Below are 18,633 nucleotides of genomic sequence, written 5' to 3' on the forward strand. Positions count from 1 at the left end.
TGGCATGATATAGTTAATGTTTCTAGAGTTATGAATTTTGAATTTGAATTATTGCCTGACACAAGCAATTATTAATTCTGAGGGACTTAAAGTAAAAATGATAATTTTATAATTCTGCTTGGAGTTAAAGTATATTAATTTGATGAATTTAAAAGTGAATTTCTGATGTGGTCTTTGAGCCAGCACAGCTATCTGTTCAGAAAAGTGTTAAATGCACCCATTCAATGGAGTACAAAAGAAAGCACTTCAGAAAGTGTTAAGTACACCTATTTAGATAAGACAAAGACATGGCCAAGGTGGATACCAGAGCTAAACAGAATTCTACTACCCCATAATAGAAGATGTATCAGTGGAATAGGATGTAGATCAACAGAAGCTCTTCACACCAAATTCATCTCTGGCCTAGAAGCTCTTCACACCATTTTAAGCCACTCAAAGAAGATGCAATCAGATGACTTCATCCTCCTGTTATCCACCTAGGAACAGAGAAAAAGGCTGAATTGCTATGCATCATGGGTCCAGAGAATAGATTCTATTTTTAGAACAGGTATCAGCCTTATAAGTATGAGAGGAAATCCTTTCTAACAACACGCTCACTCTCTCTCTGGAACCAGCCCTGGATCAAGCTGCAGCAACTTTTCATCTCCCTGGATCAAGCTTCAATACCACTCTCGGACCTACCAGGTAGCCTCTTCTCCATTTTAAGGACTATTCACATCATGAGTAACTTTTTGAATCCAGATAAATTGATCCTTCTGCTTTAGCAACATTTGTCTTGTGTAATACTATCTTTGCTTAACAATCCTACGGCTCTATCTGCTTGATTTTAATGCTTTAAATAAATTTTTAGTTTGATTATAAATGTTCTGAGTCTTAGTCCTTGAACAAATATTCACATATATATATTTAATTATTCTTACAGAGCTATGTTTTAATCAAGCGAGCTAACTTTCCTCAAATTAATAGTTCTTTATAATACATATTTCTCTAAGCCAGAGAGGGATATATATTATTGGTGGATTTCCATCCATTTAATAATAATTTTTATAACACATTCACTACCCATGTGATAAAAAATATAATTTATTTTTGGGCACAGTGATGTGTCTGGGAATGAAGAGTGAGTATGTTCTGTGCAAACCAGTCAACACAGCTTCATTACAACATGCTAACCGATTAGCGCATGCTTAGTGTGTGAGCCCTTATCACTTAAATAATGAGTGGTGGTAAGGGCTCATGCACTAATCTGTTTTAATGACCAAGTGCTTATGACAGAATTAATGCATGACCATTAATACAAAAAATTTGGAAAGTCAGCCATTTTACCCAATGGAAAAAATAGCTGTTAGTGTGTAAGAAAGACCCATGTAAAGGCATGCTAAGGTCACTTTTTACTGCTGTTTGGTTAAAAGGCCCCTTTGAGAGTTACGCTGATAAAATGACCTCTGAATTTGCTAGGGCTCAGTACATAATGTTATACTGAAAATGTCACCACTCCTGAATCTGAAAGCAGAAAAAGTAGATAGCAATAGGATAAAATTGAAGTCAGTGGGGGGGGGAGGGGGGGAGGAGTTAGGGGTTCAGAACTGATTTTCAGCACTAGGCTCATAAATTCAACTCATAAATCGAAATAAATGAATGGTAGGTCTAAATTTATAAAGCGCAGTTTTTATACTCCTAAATTAAGATAAATTTTCAGCTGAAAATTGAGGGGTCCATATTCAGTCCCTGGCGATATGCGGCTTATATTCAGGTTGATGTGGCAACACGGACACTAACTAATTACTGGTTGATATGCAGCCTAGACTAGTGTACAATTAGCTTAGAGCTGATTCCTGTGCCAAAGGTTGAGCACTGAATATGGCTAAACCTGAACTCCTTATCTTTCCACCTAAACTCACCTCCCCACTCTCACAGTTCTCTATTTCTGTGGATAACACTATCCTCCTCCCTGTCTTGTCAGCTCACAACCTCACGGTGATCTTTGACTCCTCTCTCTCTTTCTCTGCTCAGATCCAACAAACCGCTAAAACCTGTCGCTTCCTCCTCTATAATATTACCAAAATCCGACCTCTCCTCTCTGAACACACTACCAAAACCCTTATCCATGCTCTCAACAACCCACACTTACCCCCTTTTTTTACAAAACTGCGCTAGCAGTTTTTAATACGGAAAGCCGCGCTGAATGGCCCGCGCTGCTCCCGACGCTCATAGGAACTCTATGAGTGTCGAGAGCAGCGTGGGTCATTCAGCATGGCTTCCCGCGCTAGAATCTGCTATCACAGTTTTGTAAAAGAGGGGTAAGACTTCTGCAATGTACTTCTCTCAGGCCTTCCGCATATCTATTTCTCACCCCTTCAATCTGTTCAATATGCTGCTGCATGACTCATATTTTATGAGAGCTGCTATTCTCACATTACTCCTCTCCTCAAGTCACTTCATTGACTCCCCATCTGTTTCCGAATACAATTCAAACTCTCTTACTGACTTGCAAGTGCATTCACTCTGTAGCCCCTCAATATCTCTCCTCACTTCTCTCCCTCTATGCCCCTCCCCCCCATGAGCTCCGTTCATCGGGTAAGTCCCTCTTATCTGTACCCTTCTCCTCCATTGCTAACTCCAGACTCTGTCCCTTCTTTCTTGCAGCACCGTATACCTGGAACAGGCTGCCTGAATCAATGTGTCATGCTCCATCTCTAGCAGTATTCAAATCCAAGCTAAAAGCCCACTTTTTTGAAACTGCTTTCAACTCTTAACACCCACTCACTGCTGTCAGATACCTCTACCCATTGTTTCATTTCTTCTACCAGATTCTCCCCAACCCTGAAATGTCCTGTCCATCTGTCCAAATTAGATTGTAAGCTCTTCTGAGAAGGGACTGTCCATTGAATGTTAAATGTATAGCGCTGCATATGCCTTTCAGCGCTATAGAAATGATAAATAGTAGTAGTGCAACAGCTGAAACCTTTAGTAAATGCTGGTGCCCAACTGTTAAGTTGTTGCATTGGTCTTTGATTAATAAAGTGTTTTTGCATCTATGACATCAGCACAGTTTTATGGCGGTGTCTTTTTGAACACAGGGGCTCCATGTTTGGTTGCGATAAGCCCTGTGTATGAGCTACAACTCAGTAGATTTTGAATGGAATTGAATCTCAAGATGAGTGGAACTGAGACACAAGTAAATCCCTGAAGAAGATAGTGAAACGGGGACCCTCAGTGGATAGTGTTGGTACTCCAATTCCACACTATATGAGAAGTGTTTTGAATGTTGAAAAAATGAATTTTTCCTGTATTTCCAGGCGATTTTTCAGAGATTATTCACATAGCAGACTTCAAGTTTATCAAGTTTATTTAAGAATTTTATAAACTGCCTGAGTTGATTCACACACATCTTATAAGCACAAAAGTATATTATGAAATTATAATAATATTTGAGGAGCAATATGATGTAAGAAATGGTGACAATATGAGTTAACTACTCCATTTGTTTTCAGTTATGTGTCAGAGATTCACTGATACCTCCTCCCAATATATAAAAAAGGTTGGATAAGTTTCTGCTGGAATAGAACATATGCAGGTGAGGCTAAACTCAAATAGGGCATTGGCCTTTGACCTAAGGGCTGCCACGTGAGCGGACTGCTGGGTACGATGGACCACTGGTCTGACCCAGCAGCGGCAAATCTTATGTTCTTACGTTGTTTTCCACTTGTGTGCTTGCTTCCTAGTAGAGAGTCTCTTATGTTGGTTTATTGTTTTTTTGTGTGTAAGCGCTTTATATATTTGATACTTCGTCATTTTTCCTGTGGTCCTTTTTTATTGAGTGGAGTAATTCTAGCCTCCAACTCATGGCATTTTGGTGCAGAAATGTAACTTTCCTATAAAACCACGCAAAACCTTTCAGAACAACCCTGCCCCTTCGCTTGCCACACCCCCTTTTGACATGTGCACTAGGGGATTTGGGTGCCCAGTCATATAGAATAGCACGAAGGCAGATATGCCCACAAATCCAAATTATTGTCAAATAACTGCAATAACTGATTGTTTACATCAAGTAATTGCTAGTTAATGGCCCATTAAACAATTTTTGTGTGCATCTTTAATCTGTGCTGAAATTTGGGTGCCATCTGTACAATCTGGGGATTAGTGGGATATTTAGCAGCACTATCCAGTTATGTGCAGTTGAATTTCTGGGAATGGTCAGCTCAGTGGGGTTTAACCAGGCACATAAGAACATAAGCAATGCCTCCGCTGGGTCAGACCTGAGGTCCATCGTGCCCAGCAGTCCGCTCACGCGGCGGCCCAACAGGTCCAGGACCTGTGCAGTAATCCTCTATCTATACCCCTCTATCCCCTTTTCCAGCAGGAAATTGTCCAATCCTTTCTTGAACCCCAGTACCGTACTCTGCCCTATTACGCCCTCTGGAAGCGCATTCCAGGTGTCCACCACACGTTGGGTAAAGAAGAACTTCCTAGCATTTGTTTTGAATCTGTCCCCTTTCAACTTTTACGAATGCCCTCTTGTTCTTTTATTATTCGAAAGTTTGAAGAATCTGTCCCTCTCCACTCTCTCCATGCCCTTCATGATCTTGTAAGGCACGAAAGGCTCCCTTTGAATATAGATCCCTTAGGCGCATAAGTTTGATTGAAAAAAAGGGCACAAACTATGACTAAGTTAAAAGCATGAATTTAGGTGCTCAGCTTTTTTTGAATATTGAGCCTATAAATTATAGACTACTCTAATTTAAACACATTTCAGCAATTTAGGCGTGAGCATTTACACCAGCTCTATGGCTGGCTTAAAAGCTTTCACATAAATTATAGGCTCTGCCTAGACAGCTTTTAGGTACTTAGTTATCAAATAAACAAAAAAGGAAGAAATAAAGAAAAACAGAAAAAAAAATGATATACAAACTGAATCCCATCATACCATGTTGTTCCTTGTGACCCTGGGCAAGTCACTTAGGTCCAAATTCTGTAGCTGGCGCCAAATGATAGGCAACTATTTTGGTGGTGCCCATCTAGATAGGCGCCTATCTGAATTGATTAACAAGCTCAATTAAGCTTTTTAATCAGCACTAATTGAAACCTAGGCACCTATCAAGATAAAGCGATTCTGCAATAAGGCGCCTCTAAAAATGTAGGTGGCCTTCAAAAAAATTAGGCGCTAGGCACGTTAGGCATGGGCGTGGCTACATGTTAGGCGCCTTATTGCAGAATCGCTGCTCTTGAGCGTGCTTAAGCGCTCACATTGACGCCTAACTTTTAGTTGTGCCTATAGCTGGCCTATTTTTTGGCCTCCAAAATAGGTAAGAGCAAAAGTGGAAATGTCCAATCAGAATGGTGCACAAAAAGTGTCTTTCAACTCATCTGATAAATCCAAATGTCTTTATTCATCCAAAGTAACTCAATGACTCGACATGATCATGTTTCGGCCACCCGGCCTGCATCAGGAGTCTTAAGAGTCTTTGGGTATCAATTGGATAAATATGCTCTAAAACACAACGATCAAACCGTTGCTCCGAATCTTGTGGCGCTACAAACCAACACGATCTTGCAGTCCAAAATAGGTGCCACTCAGCGTGATCCATCAAACAGTACCCAATTTTACTTGAATCGCGCTGAACAGTGCCTACTTCGGCGCCTAACTTTTGGGCGCTTCTTATAGAATTTGCCCTTTAATTCCCCCATTGCCACAAGGTACATTAGATAGATTGTGAACCCATTGGGAAAGACAGGGAAAAATGCTTGAGCACCTGAAGAAATCCATCTAAACCATTCCAAGCTCCCCTGGGAGAACAATATAGAAAATTGAACTAAATGAATAAATCATAAATAAAATACAGCTGCAACTTGGAAGTTGTACGTGTAACAGACAAGCTACAAGACTGCAAGCTAAGGAAATTCGAGTTTAGTTAAAATAAATGTAGAATAAGAAGGGCTCAAATCAAAGTGCTAGCGATCTTAAAAATTTCTAAGAAGAATTCAAATGATTTAACAGCAAATTGTCTGTGATTAGAAACTCAGAAGAGAACAAATGACTAGCTGAAAAAAATGTTCTGAGCTCTTGAAGGCTAGAAAGTAAGTAAAGCACAGTTACTTTCTTGTAACAGGTGTTATCCAAGGACAGCAAACAGTTATTTTCACATATGGGTGACATCTCCGGTGGAACCCCGGTGAGGACATTGCAAGTAAAGGATGTGCATACAACTTTAAGAGCCTCGGGCACGCCCGCCGCATCTGTGCGTCAGCCCTCCTTTATCTTCCCATGGTGTGGAAGAGCCCCAGGTCAGTTCCAAGTTAAGAAACCAAGAAACGGAGGTGAGAGGGCTGTAAGAATAACTGCCTGCTGTCCGTGAATAACATGTGTTACAAGGAAGTAACTGCGCTTTATCCAAGGACAAACAGGCAGGGTTATTCTCACGTATGGGACTCCCTAGTTGCCAGGATCATGGTTTTGAAAAGAGGGTGTCTTCCACTTACCATGAGCCTGGAGAGACCAAGCTGGATGGGGAGACCTTAGCTTCATGAGGCAATTAAATGTTGTAAAAGAGCTTGACCAAACTGGCTATGTTGACTGGAATGTGCCTCAAGGCAGTAATGAGTAGTGAAGGTGTGACTTGAGGACCAGGTGGCTGCCCTACAAATGTCTTCAGTGGGAGTCAGTGGAGATAAGCTGCGGTAGTGGCCATGGCTTGGACTTTGTGTACCATGATACGACCATCAAGGGGCTGTCCAACTCTAGTATAGCAGAAAGAGATACAGTCAGTAATCCATGTAGAGGTGGTCCTTTTGAAAATGAAGACACCCAGTCTACTGGGATCAAAGGACAGGAACAGCTGAGTGTAGGTCCTGTGAGGCTTTGTACAAGTCAGGTAGTTAGGCAAGAGCTTGCTTGCAGTCCAAGGTGTGGACAGACACTTCATCAGAGTGAGAGTGTGGCTTCGGGCGGCAAATAAGGAAGCACAATGTACTGGTTGAGATGAAAGTCTGAGACCACCTTTGGAAGGAATCTAGCGTGGGTTGCATAAGGGAGATCTGGCACAAGGGCTTGGAGTTCACTCACTCGACGTGTAGATATGAGGGATATCAGGAAGGTCACTTTCCAGGTAAGGTACTTGAGCGATGAAGAAGAGAGTGGCTCAAAGGGAGGTATCAGGGCATAGAACTCTACATTAAAGTCACATGGCACAGCTGAAGGCTTGATTAGTGGTCTGTATGAAGCAAGCCCTTTATGATTTTGGACCCCCAACAGGTGTTTAGAGAGTGGTTTGCCATCTAGCAGCAGATGGTAGGTACTGATTGTGCTAAGATGGCCTCTGATGGAAGGGATTTGCAGACCAGAGACAGGTGCAAAATATAGTCAAGTACCACTGGCAGAGGACAAATGCCAGGATATAGCGAGCTAGCAGTGCACCACTGTGTGAAGTGAGTCCATTTGAGGTGATAGGACCATAGCATAGAAGACTTCCTAGAGGCTTCCAGGATGGCTACACTAGGGCCGAGAGAATTTTGGCAGCTAGCGGCTGAGAGAGAGGAACCATGCTGTGAGCATCAGGGAATGAAGGTTGGGATGGAGAAGGAAGCCCTCGTTCTGTGTCAGCAGTATTGTAAATACTGGAAGGCTGATGGGTCCCCTCGTCGTAAGTTGCAGGAGAGGGGGTCCACGGTTGGCATGACCATCTGGGTGCTATGAGGACTAAGGTGGCTCTCTCCTAGTAAAGGTTGATCAGAGTTTTCCCTATGAGTGGAAAAGGAGGGAAGGTATAAAGGAAATGATGACTCCAGTTGAGGAGATATGCATCGAGCTCCAAATGGTTGGAGTTTTAGAGTCAAGAACAGAATTTTATGGTTGTCAGGAGAAGCAAAAAGATCCACTTCTGGGGTCCCCCAAACTGAAAACAAGTGGTGCACAATTAGGGGGGAGGTTGCTGTGTTCTGCCTACCTGTGACTTGACAAGTTGGTGCTGTTGTGTTCAACCTCCCTCTCTTCCTACAGGGCGTTTGACGAGCTGTAGCTAGAAAGAGCGGTATGTTGAGTGAAGGCAGGCAGAACTTGCTTTCTGGCCCATTCTTCCTGCCTCAGCAGCAGGGCCAATGGAAGAGTTGCAAGATGCTTCCTCCTACCCTATCTCCCTTGCAATATGCTTGGACAGGACTAAATGGAGAGAGAGATATCAGGGCCACAGTTCAGCTTCATGCTCTCCCTCCCCCCTCAGTTACAACTTTAACTCCTTTTCTTCCTGTAGCGAGCATGATAAAATCTCAAACCCTGTTTCTTCTCCCTATTTTAGAACCCTTAGACAAATTCCAAAAGAAGCTTTGCTTTTGGTTATATCAATTATTTTATATGTCTGCTCCTGATCAGTGTTTCCTCTTATTCCTTTCTCAGAGGCTAAATAGTCTTGAAATCAATCAAATTCAATCACACTGTAGCACAGAGGGGTTAATATTGTTATCCAAGAACAGGCAAGCAGGATCATTCTCACATATGGGTAATGTCTCCGGCAGAACCCGGGCACGGATATTGTAAGTAAAGGATGTGTTTACAACTTAAAGCTCACCCGCAATGTCCATGCGTTAGCTCTTCTATATCTTCTTGCGGTGCAGAAGAGCCCCAGTTTTTTCCATTTCTAGCAAAATGGGGAAGCCTGGCATATGTGTTTACTAATCTCTTCTTTTTTCCAGAAACAATTTTGTGAGCCGGTTATAGGTGGATGGAGGGGGAGTGCATGACATCTGATGACCATGACAGGGGGCTCTGGTTTCCCCTTACTGCCTCATGCTGAGGCAGAAGACAGGCTTTTGCAACCCAGCCATTGCCCTTGGGCAGCCTCTACTAGTGCCAGCAGCCCAGTATAGGAGGTGCAAGTACAAGCTAGCAGTGTTACCTTGGTACCTTTGACAGGTACTACTTGGATACCCGGTGCAGCCTTAGCAGCTTAAACAGGCACTGGTGCAGAACTATGCTGGGGACAGCCTTATCACAGTCGCATCCCTCATTGGCATAACGCCATCGAGGGAGCCACATAAGAGACCCAAAAGTGCAAGTAAGAGACTCTTCCACATCAACCTTCTCAAGCTTTGGGTGATTTGCAAAGCTCTCTATGCTTTCCAGGAACACCTTCTCAATCAAGTCGTACTCATTCATATGAACAACCACGTAACGATCTGCTATGTGAACAAACAGGGAGGCACCGGATCTTGCCACCTTTGTCAGGAAGCGATCCAGATCTGGTCAGGGGCAGTTCCTTATCTAAAGGCTGTCTACCTACTGGACCGCAGAATCTCCTTGCAGTCACATTGAGTAGACTGCTGCAGCCGCACGAGTGGTCCCTGAATCCCACCATTGTGCACCAGTTGTTTTCAGTTTGGGGGACCCCAGAAGTGGATCTTTATGCTTCCCCCGACAACCACAAAATTCTGTTCTTTTGTTCCAGACTCTACACCTCCAACAGTCTGGAGTCCGATGCCTTTCTCCTCAACTGGAGTCACCACGTCTTAGATTCACTAAAGTATACGTGTTCTTAGTTTCTCCATAACATGTGTGTTATTGATCCTGATGACTTCTATGTACGTATCTTTGTAACCTGTTCTGGGCTCCTGGGGATGATGGGCTATAAAATTAACTAGCTAAATAATTCACCTATTACTACTACTATAACTATTTATTATTTCTATAGCGCTGAAAGGCGTATGCAGGACTGTAAATTTTAACATACAATAGACAGTCCCTTCTCAGAAGAGCTTACAATCTAATTTAGACAGGACATAACAGGGTTGGGGAGATTCTGGTAGAGGAAATGATACAGTAGGTATAGGTATCTGACAACAGTGAGTGGGAGTTAAGAGTTGAAGGCAGTTTCAAAAAAGTGGGCCTTTAGCTTGGATTTGAACACTGCCAGGGATGAAGCACAACGTATTGATTCAGGCAGCCTGTTCCAGGCATATGGTGCCACAAGAAAGAAGGGACAGAGTCTGGAGTTGGAAGTGAAAGAGAAGGGTATAGATAAGAGGGGCTTGCCTGATGAACGGCAAACACAGGGAGAGCACAGGGGGGAGATAAGTGAAGAGAGATATTGGGGGGCTTCAGAGTGAAAATAAGAACATAAGCCGTGCCTCTGCTGGGTCAGACCAGAGGTCCATCATGCTCAGCAGTCCGCTCACGCGGTGGCCCATCAAGTCCAAGACCTGTATAGTAACCCTCTATCTATACCCTTCTATCCCCTTTTCCTTCAGAAAATTGTCCAATCCCTTCTTGAGCTCCAATACCGTACCCTGCCCTATCATGCCCTCTGGAAGCGCATTCCAGGTGTCCACCACTCATTGGGTGAAGAAGAACCTCCTAGCATTGGTTCTAAATCTGTCCCATTTTAATTTTTCCGAATGCCCTCTCGTTCTTGTAGTTGTCGAAAGTTTGACAAATCTGTTCCTCTCCACTTTCTCTATGCCCTTCATGATCTTGTAAGTCTCTATCATATCCCCTCTAAATCTCCGCTTCTCCAGCGAAAATAGCCCCAGTCTCTCTAATATTTCAACGTATGAAAGGTTTTCCATACCTTTTATCAAACGTGCCACTCTCTTCTGAACCCTCTTGATTATCGCCATATCCTTCTTTAGGTACGGCGACCAGTATTGGATGCAGTACTCCAGATGCGGGCGCACCATCGCCCGATACAATGGCAGGATAACTTTTTTCATTCTGCTTGTAATACCCTTCTTGATTATTCCCAGCATTCTATTCGCTTTCTTAGCGGCTGCTGCGCATTGTGCCGATGGCTTCATTGTCATGTCCACTATTATCCCCAAGTCCCTTTCTTGGGTACTCTCACTCAATAACAGCCCTCCCATCGTGTAGCTGTACCTTGGGTTTCTATTTCCTACGTGTAAGACTTTACATTTCTCTATATTGAACTTCATCTGCCATCTCGTCGCCCACTCCCCTAGTTTGTTCAGGTCCCTTTGTAAATCTTCGCAGTCCTCTTTAGTTCTAGCCCCATTAAATACCTTGGTGTCATCTGCAAATTTTATTACTTCGCTCTTTGTCCCTGTTTCTAGATCATTTATAAATTCATTGAATAGCAGCGGTCCAAGCACCGACCCCTGCGGAACACCACTCGTGACCCTCCTCTAGTCCGAGCAGTGGCCCTTCACTCCTACCCTCTGCTTCCTGCCCGCCAACCAATTCCTGATCCATCTATGTACATCTCCTTCCACTCTATGGTTCTTCAGTTTCCGAAGTAAGCGTTCATGGGGTTCCTTGTCAAAGGCTTTTTGAAAGTCTAAGTATACAATGTCTATGGGGTCTCCTTTGTCCATCCGTTTGTTAATTCCGTCGAAGAAGTGCAATAAGTTCGTTTGGCACGATCTTCCCTTGCAGAAGCCATGTTGGCTTGTTATCATAAGTTTATGCCTCTCTAGATGCTCCTCGATGCTATCTTTTATCAGCGCTTCCGCCATTTTCCCCGGAACCGAGGTCAGACTTACCGGTCTGTAGTTCCCCGGGTCACCTCTCGATCCCTTTTTAAAGATGGGCGTAACATTGACTATCTTCCAATCCTATGGGATCACGCCTGTTTTCAGGGATAGATTACAAACCTGCTGTAGTAGTTCCGCTATTTCCTCCTTTAGTTCTTTCAATACCCTAGGGTGGATTCCATCCGGGCCCGGTGATTTGTCAGTTTTTAATTTTTCTATCTGTCTGTGTACGTCCAAAGCAACCTCAGAATTCAAAGGCTACTTCAAAGGATATTAATTTTTCTGCTTGGTCTCCTTTGAAGATTTGTTCAGGTTCCGGTATTTTGGATGTGTCTTCTTTTGTAAATACTGATGAAAGAACATGTTTAGTCTTTCCATCACTTCTTTCTCCTTCTTCACCACTCCCTTCCTATCTCCATCATCCAGCGGTCCCACCTCCTCCCTAGCTTGCTGTTTCCCTTTAACATATCTGAAGAACGGTTTGAAATTTCATGCTTCTCTGGCTAGCCTCTCTTCACATTCTTTTTTTGCTTTTCTAACCACAAGGTGACATTCTTTTTGATACTTCTTGTGTTTTTTCCAGTTCTCCTTGGTTTTGCCCTTTTTCCATTTCTTGAATGAATTCTTCTTATCACCTATCGCTTTCTTCACTTCTTTAGTTATCCACGCCGGGTCTTTTGTTCGGCTCTTTTGGCACCCTTTTCTGAATCTGGGGATATACAGATTTTGCGCCTATATTCAGAAATGGATGGGGAGCCAATGAAGTGACTTGAGGAGAGGGGTAATGTGAGAATAGCGGCTCTCACGGAATATGAGTCGTGCAGCAGAATTTTTAATAGATTGAAGAGGTGAGAGATGGGTGCGCGGGAGGCCTGAAAGAAGTACATTGCAGTAGTCTAAGCGCGAGGTAATGAGAGTGTGGACAAGGGTTTTGGTAGTGTGTTCAGAGAGAAGAGGACGGATTTTGGTAATATTATAGAGGAGGAAGTGACAGGAATTGGCAGTTTGTTGGATCTGAGCAGAGGAGAGAGGAGTCAAAGATCACCACAAGGTTGCGAGCAGACAAGACAGGGAGGAGGATAGTGCTATCCACAGAAATAGAGAACGGCAAGAGGGGGGAGGTGAGTTTTGGTGGAAAGATAAGGAGTTCAGTTTTAGCCATATCAGACAGGCAGGTAACATAGAAACATAGAAACATAGAAGATGACGGCAGAAAAGGGCCACAGCCCATCAAGTCTGCCCACTCCAACAACCCTACCCCCTTGAATTTACCCCCCTAGAGATCCCACATGTGTATCCCATTTCCTTTTAAAATCCTTCACGCTGCTGGCCTGAATCACCTGAGGTGGAAGTTCATTCCAACGATCGACCACCCTTTCGGTGAAGAAGAACTTCCTGGTGTCGCCATGAAATTTCCCACCCCTGATTTTCAGCGAATGGCCTCTTGTGGCAGAGGGGCCTTTAAAAAAGAAGATATCATCCTCCACCTCAATACGGCCGGTGATATATTTAAACGTCTCTATCATGTCTCCTCTCTCTCTACGTTCTTCAAGTGAATATAGCTGCAATTTATTCAGCCTTTCTTCATACGGGAGGTCTTTGAGTCCCGAGACCATTTTGGTGGCCATTCTTTGAACCGACTCAACTCTCAGCACATCCTTTTGGTAATGTGGCCTCCAGAATTGTACACAATACTCCAGATGAGGCCTCACCATGGATCTGTACAATGGCATTATAACTTCGGGCTTCCGGCTGATAAAACTTCTTCGGATGCATCCCATCATTTGTCTTGCCTTTGATGAAGCCTTCTCCACTTGATTGGCAGTCTTCATGTCTTCGCTAATGATCACCCCCAAATCACGTTCCGCCTTGGTCCTAACTAAGGTTTCACCATTTAGTGTGTAAGTTTTGCATGGATTCCTGCTGCCGAGGTGCATGACCTTACATTTTTTAGCATTGAAGTTTAGCTGCCAAGTCGAGGACCAATGTTCCAATAGAAGTAGGTCCTGCGTCATACTGTCTGGTAAAGTGTTCTCACTTACTATGTTGCATAGTTTGGCGTCATCGGCGAATAATGTGATTTTACCCTGAAGCCCCTGAGTCAGATCTCCCACAAATATGTTGAAGAGGATCGGGCCCAAGACCGAGCCCTGAGGCACTCCACTGATCACCTCCGACGTTTTTGAAGGGGCACCATTTACCACCACTCTCTGAAGTCTACTGTTTAGCCAATCACCGACCCATGTAGTTAACGTCTCTCCCAGTCCCATTGATTTCATCTTGTTCAATAGTCTGCGGTGCGGAACGCTATCAAAAGCTTTACTAAAGTCCAAGTAAACGACGTCCAGGGACTCACCCACATCCAGTTTCCTTGTTATCCAGTCAAAGAAACTAATCAGATTGGATTGGCAGGACCTGCCTCTGGTAAATCCATGTTGGCGGGGATCCCGTAGATTCTTCTCGTCTAGGATTGTATCTAATTTATGCTTAATTAGTGTTTCCATGAGTTTACTCACTATGGATGTGAGACTCACCGGTCTGTAATTTTCAGCCTCTGTCCTGCAGCCCTTTTTGTGGAGTGGGATTACATTGGCTGTTTTCCAGTCCAAGGGGACTTTTCCCGCCTTCAAGGAAAGATTGAAGATCACAGACAATGGCTCTGCCAGGACATCACACAGCTCTCTAAGCACCCTGGGGTGTAGATTGTCCGGTCCCATGGCTTTGTTCACTTTGAGTCTTGATAGTTCGCAGTAGACGCTGCTGGGTGTAAACTCGAAATTCCAGAACGGGTCATCTGAGCTATGCCTTGCTTGCAACTGTGGACCGGACCCTGGCGCCTCGCAGGTAAAGACTGAGCAGAAGTATTCGTTTAGTAGTTCGGCTTTATCGGAATCTGATTCTGCATAAGTCCCGTCTGCTTTCCTAAGGCGTACTATCCCATTTGTGTTTCTTTTCCTATCATTGATGTACCTGAAAAAGGATTTATCCCTTTTCTTAATGTCCTTTGCTAGATTCTCTTCTATCTGAAGCTTGGCCTCTCTGACTGCCGTTTTGACAGCTTTGGACTTGGCCAGATAGTCTTCTTTTGCTGCTCCTCTTCCTGAATGTTTGTAGGAAACAAATGCTTTTTTCTTTTTCTTAACGAGGTCCGAGATTTCTGTAGTGAACCACTGGGGTCTGTTATTCCTCCGTCGTTTGCTTGTTGTTTTTATATAGCGATTTATTGCTTCATGTAGGGTAGATTTCAGGTTTGCCCACATGGCCTCTACATTATTGGTTTCGGCATGGTCTTGCAGTGCCCGATGGACGAAGTCTCCCATGCGTTTGAAGTCAGTGCCACGAAAATTTAGGACCTTTGTTGTTGTGGTCGATCTGGAGAAACCCTTCCGAAGGTTGAACCAAACCATGTTATGGTCGCTGGAGGCCAGCGTATCACCTACCGAAACTTCTGATACGCTGTCTCCGTTGGTGAGTACCAGGTCTAGTAACGCCTGGTCCCTAGTGGGCTCCAATACCAATTGTTTGGTAGACAGGGAGTGGGCATCCCTCCTGCCATTTATTTGGGGTTGGGTTGGGAGAGGCATCGGTGGGGGACTTTTTTCATTGTTTTTTTTAATGGGGCAGATATTTTGCATGTGTAATATATGCAAAATATTTGTGCCATTGAAAAAAGAAAAAAAAAACCAGGCAGACCTGTCAGTAACACAGTTACCGATAGGTCTAAAGCAATCGAGTTTTAAGATCAGTAAAACCTGATGCTAAATAGCCAAGCGATGTTAGTGCATCAATCGCTTGGCTATTTTGCATGGGGTTTTACTAATATGTATCGAGGGGAAAACACGTGGTGGGCCCTTTAGTGCAACAGTTATCAGTGATCGCCGCTAAACCTGTGAGAACAGGTTTAGCGACGATCGCTGACTTTAGTGCATACCCCAGAAAGTTTGGTCAGAACATTATTTCCAGTTTGGAAAAAGGGTTCTCTAGAAATCTGTCTCTGTAATACTTTGCTTCTGTCCCTTAATTTTCCTCACACTACAATTCCAATTTCTGTGTAACTGTCTCAGCTTTCTCTGAAAAGTAAGTTTCATGCACATTGTAAGGAACTGTAAAATAATTTTACTACTATAAACTAATAATGATGATATATGCTCTTTCCTTACCAACAGTGCTGCAGCTTCTCATTTTCACAGCAAATTCCATTCTAAAATATCCCCGAGAATGCATCTTTTGCAGCTTAAAATAACAGAAAAATGTTTTAGTAAGCCATACGGTTGTGCGACCTTAAGGTGAGTTGTCTTTTCTTTTTCATAGTAGAAAAAGAAACATTTCCCTCTAGAGACCAACAAAGTAGGAACAGATTAATATGAAAACTTGTGGGTCAGGATACATCCAAATTCCTTTTGGCATCTGGAGAGAAAACAGAGTTAAGGATCTGCCAGGTATATTTAAAGGATCTCTCAAGATCCAACATCTCAATCTAGATACAGCAAAGAAACAGCTCAGAGGTTTTCTAGACATAGTAATACCCACTTGTGTCCCAACATTACTCAGGCCAACAGAAGTAAAAGTCGAAGATTCGCCTAGAGCTCCTAAATTGTCGATTTGCCTGCTGGTCTCTCTCCAAAGTCATGATTTCAGACACCACCTCAACAGTGTCTCTACCTGGCACATTCAGGGAGGAAATGGAATCATCAGCCCGCATTTATTCCATCACGGGTGTCACTTCTCTCACAACTACTAGGTTGGCCAGTAGGACCTCAGCAAAACACTGCATTCAATGGAGAGCAATGAACCTTTTTCCCAGCTACCCCTAGCAAACCATCCCCAGTTGATGTCATCTGACCACAAAGGCGTCCACTGTAGAGGAAATCAAAAGAGGAACTAGGATAGCTGCGCAGATGCATGCTCAAGGCAGGCAGGCAGAAGCCCGAGGTGTCAGGTCAAAAGCGCGCCGGGACAAAGGCGCGCTTTGACTATGAACCGAAGCCAGAAGCCGGAAGATTTTCTAGGTTTGCGAGTCAAAAGTTAGCAGTTAAAAGCATCTTTAAAAAGAAAGTACAGTCAAACCTCGGTTTGCGAGTCAAAAGTTTGCTGAGTGTTTTGCTCGTCTTGCAAAACACTCGCAAACAGGGTTACTCGCAAACCGAGGTTTGACTGTACTTTCTTTTTAAAGATGCTTTTAACTGCTAATTTATTTTTTTTAGAACTCCATCACTATTTTAATTAATTTTTACCAGATTTTTAGCGCCGTCTTTCCCCCTCCCTTACTCGTCTCCTTTACTGTGAAAATATTGTATTTCTTCCCTCATTTTCCCTTAGGCTCCGTTTTGTTTGTTGGTTGGCCTACGTTAATGAGGTCGTCTCCCTGTAATGAGACATGTACTACATGTTTTTAAACTTGTTCATCGCTTTGTATTATGATTAAGCGATCCATCAAATTTTATTTAAAAACTTGACCGTGTTTTGCCTCTCATTCAGGAACAGACCATGTTATTCGTGGTTTCACTATATTCACGATGGTTTTTAATAGAAAACAGCGAATAACATATGAAAAAGTTATTTGCAGTTTTTCTGTATTTGTGGTTCTGTTAATCCACTATCACAGCAAATACCGAGGGAGAAGTGTACATAATATATAGTTTACCGTTAATATTTGCCATAGTTATCCTCACAGTGCAGGTTTTTCAGTACAAGTTTATCCTAATTGACACACAGACAGTTTACAGGTTGGATTTGACAAAGTTACAATGCAAGATACGGTATAAGTTTCTTTATGTGACACATACCAGTTTCTGGTACTAATATTCATTGCTGTGTGATCCATCGCACATAAGTGCGGACCAATGTGCATATACGTTGGTATTCTTAAAATTTTCCCAAGCAGTGGGCATGTAAATGTTAGTGCCTAGTTTATAGGGCAGCTCTTTTAGTAACAATAATGGAGCTTGCATCGAATCCTGATTTACTAAAGTGAAATCCCTTTGTCAATATATGCTTCCTACAGTCTAATAGAAATTATTAATATTTCCCTATTAAAATAAAGGAAGGAACATGTTTATAGAGATTTTATATCAGGTTTTCTCAACTAGCTTCCCAAAATATTCTGCCACTTAAAAGCAACTATATTGTGATACTTTTAACTGCTCAGAGATTGCAGTTCCTTTAGTTTTTGACCCTATGGCAAGCCATTTATCATTGAAATGCCACCACCAAGATTTCCATCTGCCTTCCTTGTTCTCCTGTATAGCACACCAGTGAGTCCAACATCTGTGCCTCAGGATGAGTTTGGCTCAAAACCATAATGTGAATCATGTCTCTAATACATGGAGACTAGTAAAGAAAGCATTATATGTGAACTTTTGTTGTGGTGATGTGCCAGAGGTGGAAGGAAACTTGGGCTCTAAAGCTTAGCTTAGAACCATGAGGAAAGCTGTATTAGGATGTAAGCGGGACTGGCTGGTTTAAGTTTGAACAGGGGCTGGATTATCTCTAACCTTGAGTCGATATTCACTGGGAAAAATAACATTTTGCATTATTGTGTCAGCCCTTGCTACCCTTTGGGGGACAATATTGCTGAAATGAATACACTGCAAGTTGTATAAAAGTGATCCATGAGTATCAAATTATGTATTTAATAGACTTACGCTGTATAAACCAGCGGCTCCCACGCACATGGAATCACAATATCAATAGATGGGGTCAGAGACTGCTCTCCTCCTTCTGGACTGCCAGCGAGACAAATGCTTAGTAGGGGTGTTTAGAATGTTCACAGACCCTGCTATTGGTGCAGGCCTCAGTTTTATCTATTCTAGACTATTGCAACATCATCTATTTAGGAACACCCAAAAAAATTCTAAGGAAATTTGGTTTAAAAAAGAACGACCGTATTAGTCCATATTATCGTTTACTTCATTGGCTGCCTTTGGAGGCAAGAGTATTATTCAGATTTTCCTGTATCTGCTTTAAGCTGATAGCGGGATTGTCTCCAGCTTACCTTTTTCCTCATTTTGTGTTGCATAGACCTTCAAGAGAAACTAGAAACTTCTACTTATTTGCTTATCCAAAAATTAATGGGTGTAGATATAAGACCTTCTTAGATAGGACCCTAGCATTTCAAGCTGGTAGGCAACAATCTTGGTTAGATAAATGTATTCAGCA

At 42.9% G+C, this 18,633-nt stretch overlaps 1 long non-coding RNA gene across 1 annotated transcript in view; it reads right to left on the reverse strand.

Moving 5' to 3' along the window:
• Nucleotides 1-333: 333 nt before the first annotated feature.
• Nucleotides 334-18,633, reverse strand: part of LOC117359173 — a 44,594-nt gene continuing 26,294 nt past the window's right edge. The window contains exons 2-3 of the long non-coding RNA XR_004539173.1: nucleotides 15,636-15,708; nucleotides 334-476 (exon numbers count right to left, since the gene is read on the reverse strand). This is a non-coding gene — a long non-coding RNA (uncharacterized LOC117359173). The remainder of the gene's footprint in view (nucleotides 477-15,635; nucleotides 15,709-18,633) is intronic.

Source organism: Geotrypetes seraphini, chromosome 4 (assembly GCF_902459505.1).
Source record: "Geotrypetes seraphini chromosome 4, aGeoSer1.1, whole genome shotgun sequence".
NCBI lineage: Eukaryota > Metazoa > Chordata > Amphibia > Gymnophiona > Dermophiidae > Geotrypetes > Geotrypetes seraphini.